This window comes from Thalassophryne amazonica, chromosome 1 (genome assembly GCF_902500255.1).
Source record: "Thalassophryne amazonica chromosome 1, fThaAma1.1, whole genome shotgun sequence".
Taxonomy (NCBI): Eukaryota; Metazoa; Chordata; class Actinopteri; order Batrachoidiformes; family Batrachoididae; genus Thalassophryne; species Thalassophryne amazonica.
Genome location: NC_047103.1, coordinates 8,755,802 through 8,767,875, shown reverse-complemented (window position 1 = coordinate 8,767,875; position 12,074 = coordinate 8,755,802). Strand labels below are relative to the sequence as shown.

Sequence of the window (12,074 nt, the reverse complement as noted above, 5' to 3'; positions counted from 1 at the left end):
ATAGTATGTGCCTACATGTAATATGAACACTTCCTCCAACTGACTCTCATTCAACAGTGCATTTCCACCGAAGGAAGCAGAGAACGTATCATTCCTCGTCTTGGGCGGTCATTAAAAGCGCCCTTGAAGTGCAGCGAAATAACCAACTGTACAACCCCTGGCAAAAATTATGGAATCACCGGCCTCGGAGGATGTTCATTCAGTTGTTTAATTTCGTAGAAAAAAAGCAGATCACAGACATGACACAAAACTAAAGTAATTTCAAATGGCAACTTTCTGGCTTTAAGAAACACTATAAGAAATCAGGAAAAATAATTGTGGCAGTCAGTAACGGTTACTTTTTTAGACCAAGCAGAGGGAAAAAAATATGGAATCACTCAATTCTGAGGAAAAAATTATGGAATCATGAAAAACAAAAGAACACTCCAACACATCACTAGTATTTTGTTGCACCACCTCTGGATTTTATAACAGCTTGCAGTCTCTGAGGCATGGACTTAATGAGTGACAAACAGTACTCTTCATCAATCTGGCTCCAACTTTCTCTGATTGCTGTTGTCAGATCAGCTTTGCAGGTTGGAGCCTTGTCATGGACCATTTTCTTCAACTTCCACCAAAGATTTTCAATTGGATTAAGATCTGGACTATTTGCAGGCCATGACATTGACCCTATGTGTCTTTTTGCAAGGAATGTTTTCACAGTTTTTACTCTATGGCAAGATGCATTATCATCTTGAAAAATGGTATCATCATCCCCAAACATCCTTTCAATTGATGGGATAAGAAAAGTGTCCAAAATATCAACGTAAACTTGTGCATTTATTGATGATGTAATGACAGCCATCTCCCCAGTGCCTTTACCTGACATGCAGCCCCATATCATCAATGACTGTGGAAATTTACATGTTCTCTTCAGGCAGTCATCTTTATAAATGTCATTGGAACGGCACCAAACAAAAGTTCCAGCATCATCACCTTGCCCAATGCAGATCTGAGATTCATCACTGAATATGACTTTCATCCAGTCATCCACAGTCCACGATTGCTTTTCCTTAGCCCATTGTAACCTTGTTTTTTTCTGTGTAGGTGTTAATGATGGCTTTCGTTTAGCTTTTCTGTATGTAAATCCCATTTCCTTTAGGCGGTTTCTTACAGTTCAGTCACAGACGTTGACTCCAGTTTCCTCCCATTCGTTCCTCATTTGTTTTGTTGTGCATTTTCGATTTTTGAGACATACTGCTTTAAGTTTTCTGTCTTGACGCTTTGATGTCTTCCTTGGTCTACCAGTATGTTTGCCTTTAACAACCTTCCCATGTTGTTTGTATTTGGTCCAGAGTTTAGACACAGCTGACTGTGAACAACCAACATCTTTTGCAACATTGCGTGATGATTTACCCTCTTTTAAGAGTTTGATAATCCTCTCCTTTGTTTCAATTAACATCTCTCATGTTGGAGCCATGATTCATGTCAGTCCACTTGGTGCAACAGCTCTCCAAGGTGTGATCACTCCTTTTTAGATGCAGACTAACGAGCAGATCTGATCTGATGCAGGTGCTAGTTTTGGGGATGAAAATTTACAGGGTGATTCCATAATTTATTCCTCAGAATTGAGTGAGTCCATATTTTTTTCCCTCTGCTTGGTCTAAAAAAGTAACCGTTACTGACTGCCACAATTTTTTTTCCTGATTTCTTATAGTGTTTCTTAAAACCAGAAAGTTGCCATTTGAAATGACTCGGATTTATTCCCGAATGTTTCTCCTGGTGTGGATAAAACGAAAGCGAAGGAGTGATGTTTTTTTGTTTGTTTTAGGGGGTCAAAGCTGTGATCTTTATTGGGACAGCAGACCAGTTCTAATGGTAATAGGGGAGGCCGGGGCTGTTTGTAACAGTGTTCAAAGCTGCAGCCATGCTGGTATTTTGATTTCACTTTACACGTTATGAGCATCAGTTCACAGAAATGAAATATTATTTGGAGTATTCCACACTCTAAAACAAATTATTTGCTCAGTTTAAAAACAAAACAAAACCCCAAAATAGCAATTTGCATGTTTTTTAAAGAAATTTTAACTCAGCCACTGAGTACACACAAGACACTTATAGTCAGACAAACCCAAGTTTAGCAACGCATTTAATTAAGTGGTTTTGTATACTTCATTTGCTTTGTCCTCTACACTGTTAATTAATTTTAACCAATTTAAAGGTTTTGGTGTTAGTAGTTAGTCAAGTTATTTAAGTTTTTCAAGCTTCTTTAGTTTGCCTCCATTCCACTCAGTAATGTTCATGCAACTTAATTTTCTCTCGCTCTCTCTCTCTCTCTCTCTCTCACACACACACATTTTCTCTCTCTCTCTGAAGGTGGTGTGAACATTGTAATATGTACATAATGTTCTTTTGTCAATTGAAGAATTTTTCCATATTTTGAAAGAGTGTAAATTTGGTGATATTTTCTATTTTGTTAAGGTCGGTGTCATTGTGAACCCCAGGATCTGTTTGTCTGAAGATAATGGCAGTTCAGTACAGTTTGGTGTACTATGTGTGTAATTGGTGTCAAATGGTGAAATGTTCTTTGCTCAAGAACTTGAGTGTTGTATTTGATACTGTTCCTTTCCAAAGTAGAAATGGGGCCTAATATAGCTGTAAATGGTTAACTTTATCTGGAAAACTGCTGATTTTGAGAAGGACATGAAATGATTATTGTGGAATTGTAGTAATTTTCCGACTGTTCACTTGAATGCCTGTACTGGACAAGGCAAGGGAATCTATTGGCACAGCAGCCCCACCAAGACTGTTTTTCACCAGCCGCCACTGGATTTGGCGCTATATAAATGAAAATAAATTGAAATTGAAAAATTGGTAGAGCAAATTAATGAAGTAAACCTTTAAAAATCTGACGACCCACATTAAACCGCTGAAAATATGACCCCTTTAAATAGCAACTAAGCAACATTCTGCCACGCTGCAGTGACTGCAGCAATTAACTGCACAAAATAACATAGCAAAAACAGAATTTTGCACATGAACATTATGCTCATTTTAATAATTTGATTTATGAGCTAATTCATCTATCAAGCCTAAATAAAAAAAAAAAAAAAAAAAAAAAAAAAAAAAAATCGAAGTTGACCTCTAACTTAGTGCGAGTTTACTCGACAGAAACAGAGGAGTCTCTTACCGCGCAGTGAAATCAGTTTACGTTGGATATTCGACAGTTTACCCTCTTCTTTGCTACGGGTAAACGTCCTCTTCGCTCCGGTTAAACCTCTACTTTGCTCCGGCTACAGTGCGACTCTGAGCAAGCCACTCCAACATTTAAGTGCGCCCGTATTGCAGACTTTACAGTAAATACGCGGATACAGCAGACGACTACGGCACGTACCGACTTCCTGTTTTCAAAATAAAAAGGTGGGCTATTCAAACCATAGATACTGCGTTTAAAGCTCTTGAGAAGCTGTTGAGCTAAAATGCTAATATTTACATATAAAAAAGAATTAAAAAATATTCAGAGATTTAAAAAACAAGAGGTGTCGTTTATATGTAAATATTAGCATTTTAGCTCAATAGCTTCTAGGTCATGTGATCAATTGACTCAAAATCAGTGTGAAATTATAGTACTCCATTGGCTGCATGAGATACACCTCTTGTTTTTACATTTTAAATCTGTTCATATTTTTAATAGTTTTTATATGTAAATATTAGCCTTTTAGCTCAATAGCTTCCAGGTCATGTGATCAAATGACTCAAAATCTGTGTGAAATCACTGTGCTCCACTGGTTGCATGAGATACACCTCTTCTTTTTGCATTTTAAATATCTGAATATTTTAAATACATTTTTCTATGTAAATATTAGCATTTTAGCTCAACAGCTCCTCCATCCATCCATCCATCCATCCATCCATCCATCCATCCATCCATCCATCCATTTTCTTCCGCTTTATCCGGAGTCGGGTCGCGGGGCAGCAGCTCAAGCAAAGCCACCCAGACCTCCCGCTCCACACACACCTCCCCCAGCTCCTCTGGGGGAACCCCAAGGCGTTCCCAAGCCAGCCGAGAGATCTAGTCCCTCCAGCGTGTCCTGGGTCTTCCCCGGGGCCTCCTCCCAGTGGGACGTGCCCGGAACACCTCTCCAGCGAGGCGTCCAGGGGGCATCCGGAAAAGATGCCCGAGCCACCTCAACTGACTCCTTTCGACGTGGAGGAGCAGCGGTGTTTGTGCCAAACTTCTTCAGCCTTCTCAGGAAGTAGAGTCTCTGCCGGGCTTTCTTAACCACAGTGTCTGCATGTAAGGTCCAGGATAAGTCCTCGGTGATGTGGACGCCGAGGAACTTGAAGCTGCTGACCTGCTCCACCTCGGTGTTGTTGATGTGGATGGGGGAGTGCTGACCTCCGCGCTGTCTCCTAAAGTCCACTATCATCTCCTTAGTTTTGCTGACGTTCAGAGAGAGGTTATCCTCCTGGCACCAGCTGGTCAGTGATTTCACCTCATCTCTGTAGGCAGTCTCGTCGTTGTCAGTGATGAGGCCCAAGATGGTGGTGTCATCAGCAAACTTGAGGATCACGTTAGAGGAGTGCTTGGCTGTACAGTCATACGTGAAGAGGGAGTAGAGAAGTGGACTGAGAACACAGCCCTGAAGAGCACCTGTGCTGAGGACAAGTGTGGAGGAGAGGTGTCTGCCAATTCTCACCGCCTGTGGTCTGTTAGTGAGGAAGTCCAAGATCCAGCAGCATATGGACTTCTCCAGGCCTAGGGCGGTGAGGTTGGTGACCAGTTTGGAGGGGATTATGGTGTTGAATGCTGAGCTGTAATCAATGAAGAGCATTCTCACATACATATTCCCCTTCTCCAGATGGCTAAGGGAGGTATGAACTGCCAGAGCAATGGCGTCCTCTGTCGACCTGTTTGCTCTGTATGCAAACTGCAGGGCGTCTAAGGTGTCGGGGAGGGAGGCACAGATATGTTTCTTAATGATCTGCTCAAAGCACTTCATGATGACAGATGTGAGTGCTATGGGCCGAAAGTCATTTAGGCAGGTTGCTGTGGGGGTCTTTGGGATAGGAACAATGGTGGAGGTCTTGAGGGTGGTGGGCAAGCTCAGTGACAGATTGAAGATGTTGGTAAACACCTCGGGGAGTTGGTCAGCGCAGACTCTCAGCACCCGCCCTGGGATGCCGTCGGGCCCGGGAGCCTTTCGAGGGTTTACTTTCTTGAACACCCGTCTCACTGTAGCTGTGTCTATGTGGAGTGTGGCGTCCTCACTGTCCACATGTGGTTTGGTGACAGGTGTGGTGTTGTCTGCGTCAAACCAGGCGTAGGTGTTGAGCTCGTCCAGGAATGATGCGCTGGACATCTCCACAGACCTGCTCCTCCCCTTATAATCCATCATGTAATGGAGGCCATACCACACCTGCCGGGCATCGTTGCTCTGTTGGGCAGATTCGAACCTCTTCCTATACTCCCGCTGTGATGTTCGTACAGTCTTCCTGAGGTCGTACTTGGCTGCTTTGTAGGCCTCAGGATCTCCAGAATTAAAGGCAGCGGTGCATGCTTTGAGTTTGGCACGTACCACTAGCTCGACAAATGGTTTCTGGTTAGGGTAGGTGCAGATGGTGGTTTTTGGTACAATATCCTCATGACCATAGGTGAGGATCGGAACGTAGATCGATCGGTAAATCGAGAGCTTTGCCCCCCTACTCAGCTCTCTCTTCACCACGACAGTCCGATACAGCTACCGCATCACTGCAGATGCTGCACCGATCCGTCTATCGATCTCACTCTCCATCCGTCCTTCACTTGTTAACAAGACCCCGAGATACTTAAACTCCTCCACTTGAGGCAAGGACACTCCACCGACCTGAAGAGGGCAAAGCACCTTTTTCCGGTCGAGAACCATGGCCTCGGATTTGGAGGTGCCGATTCTCATCCCGGATGCTTCACACTCGGCTGCAAACCGCCCCAGTGCACGCTGAAGGTCCTGATTTGACGAAGCCAACAGAACCACATCGTCCGCAAACAGCAGAGACGAGATTCTGTGGTTCCCAAACCAGACCCCCTCTACACCCTGGCTGCGCCTAGAAATTCTGTCCATAAAAATAATGAACAGAACCGGTGACAAAGGGTAGCCCTGGCGGAGGCCAACGTGCACTGGAAACAGGTTTGACTTACTACCAGCAATGCAAACCAAGCTCTTGCTGCGGTCGTACAGGGACCGGATAGCCCTTAGCGAAGGACCCCGGACCCCGTACTCCCGGAGCACTCCCCACAGGGTGCCCCGAGGGACACGGTCGAATGCCTTCTCCAGATCCACAAAACACATGTGGACTGGTTGGGCGAACTCCCATGAACCCTCGAGCACCCGATGGAGCCTGTAGAGCTGGTCCAGTGTGCCGCAACCAGGACGAAAACCACACTGCTCCTCCTGAATCCGAGGTTTGACCATCGGTCGAATTCTCCTCTCCAGTACTCTGGAATAGACCTTACCGGGGAGGCTGAGGAGTGTGATCCCCCTATAGTTGGAACACACCCTCCGGTCCCCCTTCTTAAACAGAGGGACCACCACCCCGGTCTGCCAGTCCAGAGGCACTATCCCCGATCGCCACGCGATGTTGCAGAGGCGTGTCAGCCAAGACAGCCCCACAACATCCAGAGACTTAAGGTACTCAGGATGGATTTCATCCACCCCGGGAGCCTTGCCACCGTGGAGCTTTCTAACCACCTCGGTGACTTCGGCCTGGGGTAATGGATGAGTCCACCTCTGAGTCCCCAGGCTCTGCTTCCTCTTCGGAAGACGTGACAATGGGATTGAGGAGATCCTCGAACTACTCCTTCCACCGCCCAACAACATCCCCAGTCAGGGTCAACAGCTCCCCACCCGCACCGTAAACAGTGCCGGTGGAGAGCTGCTTCCGCCTCCTGAGGCGTCGGACGGTTTGCCAGAATCTCTTCGAGGCCGACCGATAGTCCTCCTCCAAAGCCTCCCTGAACTCCTCCCAGACCCGAGTTTTTGCCTCTGCGACTGCACAGGCTGCGGCACGCTTGGCCTGCCGGTACCTGTCAGCTGCCTCTGGGGTCCCACCTACCAACAAAGATAAGTAGGACTCCTTCTTCAGCTTGACGGCATCCCATACTTCCGGTGTCCACCACCTGGTTCGGGGATTGCCGCCGTGACAGGCACCAGAGACCTTGCGACCACAGCTACGAGCGGCCGCATCGACAATGGAGGTGGAGAACATGATCCACTCGGACTCCATGTCTCCAACCTCCCCCGGGATCTGGGAGAAGCTCTCCCGGAGGTGGGAGTTGAAGACCTCGCTGACGGAGGGTTCCGCCAGTCGTTCCCAGCAGACCCTCACGATACGTTTGGGCCTGCCAGGTCTGACCAGCTTCCTCCCCTCCCAGCGGATCCAACTCACCACCAGGTGGTGATCACTCGACAGCTCTGCCCCTCTCTTCACTCGAGTGTACGAGACACGTGGCCGAAGGTCAGATGATACGACTACAAAGTCAATCATCGACCTCTGGCTCAGGGTGTCCTGGTGCCATGTGCACTTATGGACACCCTTGTGCTCGAACATGGTGTTCGTGATGGACAAACTGTGACTAGCACAGAAGTCCAACAACAGCTTCTGGAGCTGTTGAACTTCTTCAAGAGCTCCTCAACATTTTTAAACAACATCTCTGGTTTGAATATCCCACTTTTATTTTGAAAACAGGAAGTCGATACGCGCCGTAGACGTGTGCTGTCGGCCGCGTATTTACTGTAAAGTCTGCAATACGGTCACCCTTGAAATGTTGGAGTGGCTTGCTCAGAGTCGCATTGTAGACGGAGCAAAGTAGAGGTTTAACCGGGGCGAAGAGGAGGCTTACCCGCGACAAAAAAGAGGGTAAACCGAAGCGAATGTCTGTCGAATATCCACCGTAAAACTAATTTCACTGCGGTGACGCTTACCCACCTGGAGCGGTTAATATGTGGCGATGTAACACTTTAATCCCAATAACCGCACACACAGACATCGGTGCCGCGACTGTCAGACAGGCTCTGTGTGGTACCTTATAATATTATATGTATATATATGTGCAATGCAGTCTGTGTGTGGTACGAGCAACAACCACTGATCTCTATATAACACTGGATCGCTCATTGGCCAATATTTTTGAAGCAAACCGGCCGCCATATTACCACTCCCATGTCCCGCTCCTGAACGCTCTTTTCTATTGATCTTTAATGAGGCGCACGCAACTTTATTCTTTGTAATTTTGTTATAAAATACCTTCACGTGCAGCTATAAATTGCGCAGATCGCCAGATCAAAGGCTGTGGACGAACAATTTACCTGTGAGTATGATTGAAATGGGAAGTAATGAACAATAATTTGAAGAGATCTCTCACTTAATCCAGCATATAGGCAAAGGTAATAATAATAATAATAATAATAATAAGTGGCTTATTAACTCAACATGTGAAGCCACATGTGTTTTTGTGTTGGACGAGCTATTTTAAGACATTTAGTAGGTCTGCTTGTGCATAGTTTTGGAGCTTTAGGCGTTGTTGCTATGAGGTTTATTACTTATATTAGGCTGAAGCTCACAGAGCTGTGTGTAATAAATGTCATCGCAGAGAAAACTAACTCTCCTGTAGCTAGTTAAGTGGTGTTTTATTCTATTAGTGCAGCTATTTAAAAGAAAATCCACTATTTCTGTATTATTCATCATGGCTGTTGTTATTTTTTTTTTATTTCATTTATATAGCGCCAAATCACAACAGAGTTGCCTCAAGGCGCTTCACACAGGTAAGGTCGAACCTTACCAACCCCCAGAGCAACAGTGGTAAGGAAAAACACCCTCTGAGGAAGAAACCTCAAGCAGACCAGACTCAAAGGGGGTGACCCTCTGCTTGGGCCATAATACAAAACACAAATTACAGAACAATTCACGGACGAATATACAAGAAATGCTATTGGTGCACAGGACAGGAGGATCGCCAACACAATAACACATAAAATAACATAAAATAAAATTTGTGTGCAAGTACAGCATCCAGTCTCAGAGAATATGACGGAGGAGTAAATGTAGTAGTGCAGTAGTGAGGAGGTAGCACAGACGTAAACAGTACACAATGTGAACAGTGTTGGTAGTGCAAAAGAAAGCAATAAAAGGTCAAACAGATGTGTCACAGGATTATTTCTTACTGAGATGGGAAGAGTTGAACAGTCTGATGGCCTGAGGGACAAAAGACTTCCTGAATCTGTCCGTGTGGCAGGACTGGGACAGCAGTCTGCCGCTGAATGAGCTCCTCTGCCTGATGATGGCGCTGTGCAGAGGATGCTCAACATTGTCCATGATGGCCAGCAGTTTACTGAGGGTCCTTCTCTCTGCCACTGATGTTAGTGTCTCCAGCTCTGTTCCCAGCACTAAACCAGCTTTCCTCACCAGCCTGTCCAGTCGTCCGGCGTCCCTCCTCTTCATGCTGCTCCCCCAGCAGACCACCACAGAGAAGAGGACACTGGCTACCACAGACTACCAAAACCTCCAAATTATCGTATTTTGGGAGAAATGATCGTACACAAACAAAACGTAGCTATTTTAGCGGGTTTTTTTTTTTTTTAATTTCCAAAGGATTTTATGTCACATTTTTAAACAGTAATTATAGTAATGGGGAAACTAGAACGCACTACTAGAAAGATGATTTTTTTTTTTTTCTGTGAAGGGACACAAACGTGTTAATTACCAGACTAGAAAGAGTCGAATTCAACCTTGAGGTCGCTGTCGTCATCCGATGCCACTTGTGCAGATTTTGTTGAACACAGAAAAAATGTTGACACCTCCATAAGGAACTTTAACTTTTTTTATTTTTCTTGTTTATCTCTTTGCTCTTATGTTTTGTTCGTTTGTTATTGCATATGTTGAAATAAAGTTTCGAAAAAAAGGTGTTGGTTGGGGAATCTTCCTGTCACGGCACAGATTGGATGGAACTCATTACTTTGTATGAGAGGGGGCGGGGCTTTCAAATGACGTTGTCCCGGGTGGACAAAGCCAGCAGCAGCCCTGTGTGTGGTGTGTGTTTGATGCCGCCTGAGTGCAACGCCTGCAAAATGATTCTTGGGTGTCAGAGAGAGACGCGTGTTTGGGCAACCAAATTTGAAATTATCGTACATTTTGGATTTTTTCCCATTATTGATCGTACATCGTACAGAGGGTAAAACTATCGTACATCTGGCAACAGTGCAGGGGCGGGAGCGGCCGCCTGCTCTTCCTGCAATCTGATTGGCCACCTTGTATGCTTCTCCAATTGTCATTGGCTGTTGGTCATGTCAATCATTGTGCTCGATATAAGTCACCGTTGTGTGATCAAACGGAAACAAAACTGAAACCTAGAATAAGACTGCACCGTGTATGAAATACAGAACTTTTATTTTGACACAAATTCAGGAAGTGGTTCTGCAGCTGAGCCGATTAAATGCTGTAGCTTCACCGATCACGGACTTTCCTCGTGTTGACAGCAGCGCGCGGTTCGAGAACACTGTATTTCCATAATCTCTATAAATATGGGAGGGCCGGCCTACGCACGTGAGAACGTGCAGCGGCCCACCGGGCAAATTCCCAAAATCCCAATATCAGTCCGAGTATGTGCTAGCCATATGAAAGGGAAAAGAAGTGCGTCTTAAGTTTGGATTTGAAAATCTCCACAGAATCTGAGGGAGATCGCGGGAGATCATTCCACAGAACAGGGGCACGATAAGAGAAAGCTCTGTGACCTGCAGACTTCTTATTCACCTTAGGGACACAAAGTAGTCCTGCACCCTGAGAATGTAAAGCCCGGGCCGGTACGTAAGGTTTAATTAGGTCAGCTAGGTAGGGAGGTGCCAGTCCATGAATAATTTTATCGGTTAGTAGCAGAACCTTAAAATCTGATCTCACTGGGACAGGAACCCAGTGAAGAGACGCCAAATAGGTGTAATGTGTTCAAACTTTCTGCTTCATGTCAAAAGTCTGGCTGCAGCATTTTGAACCAATTGGAGAACCCTAATGCTAGACTGCGGTAAACCAGAAAATAGAACATTGCAGTAGTCCAATCTAGAAGAGATAAATGCATGGATCAGGGTCTCAGCATCAGCCATAGACAGGATGGGATGAATCTTTGCTGTATTTCGCAGGTGGAAGAAAGCAGTCCTAGTAATATTTCTAATATGGAGACCAAAGGACAACGAAGGACCAAAAATTACCCCAAGGTTCCTCACTTTGTCAGTGTGATGTATGACACACGAGCCGAGGCTAAGCGTTAACTGGTCAAATTGATGCCGATGTCTCACTGGACCAAGAACCATCATTTCAGTCTTATCAGAGTTTAAGTAGGAAGTTTCTAGACATCCAACTTCTCACTGCTGCAAGGCAATCTTCTAAGGATTTTATGTGAACGAGATTACCAGCAGTTATCGGCATATATAACCGAGTATCATCTGCATAGCAGTGAAAGGTAATCCCAAAACGCCGCAATATGTGCCCAAGGGGTGCTATATAAAGGGAGAAAAGCAGGGGGCCTAAGACAGACCCCTGTGGAACCCCAAATTTCATGTCACTAAGGTTAGAGGTAGTGTTACTGTACAAAACACAGTGAGAACGACTGGTCAAGTATGACGTCAGCCATGCAAGGGCACTCCCAGTAATCCCAAAATGATTTTCCAGCCTATCAAGTAGAATATGATGATCCACTGTATCAAATGCAGCACTGAGATCTAACAGCAACAGAACCGTAGTGGTGTCTGAATCCATTGTAAGCAGAAGATCATTCACCACTTTAGTGAGTGCCGTCTCTGTGGAATGATATTTTGTAAAAGCAGACTGCAGTGGCTCAAAGAGATTATTCTCAGTAAGATAGTCTACAAGCTGCTGTGACACCACTTTTTCCTGAATTTTAGAGCAAAATGATAGATTTGATATCGGCCGATAGTTTTTCAATACACTAGGGTCAAGATTAGGTTTCTTAAGTAATGGTTTAATTACTGCAGATTTGAAACATTTAGGAACAGATCCAGAAGTTAAAGAAAGATTAATAATTTCCAGCACAGTCGGCCCAAGAGTGGGCC

General features: G+C 45.1%; 1 protein-coding gene across 2 annotated transcripts in view; it reads right to left on the bottom strand.

Moving 5' to 3' along the window:
- Positions 1-7,990, bottom strand: part of oplah (5-oxoprolinase, ATP-hydrolysing) — a 105,789-nt gene extending 97,799 nt beyond the window's left edge. For both annotated transcript variants that reach the window (XM_034160364.1, XM_034160419.1), the window contains exon 1: positions 7,945-7,990. The gene's annotated coding sequence lies outside the window, so the exon portion shown is untranslated. The remainder of the gene's footprint in view (positions 1-7,944) is intronic.
- Between the last annotated feature and the right edge of the window lie 4,084 nt (positions 7,991-12,074).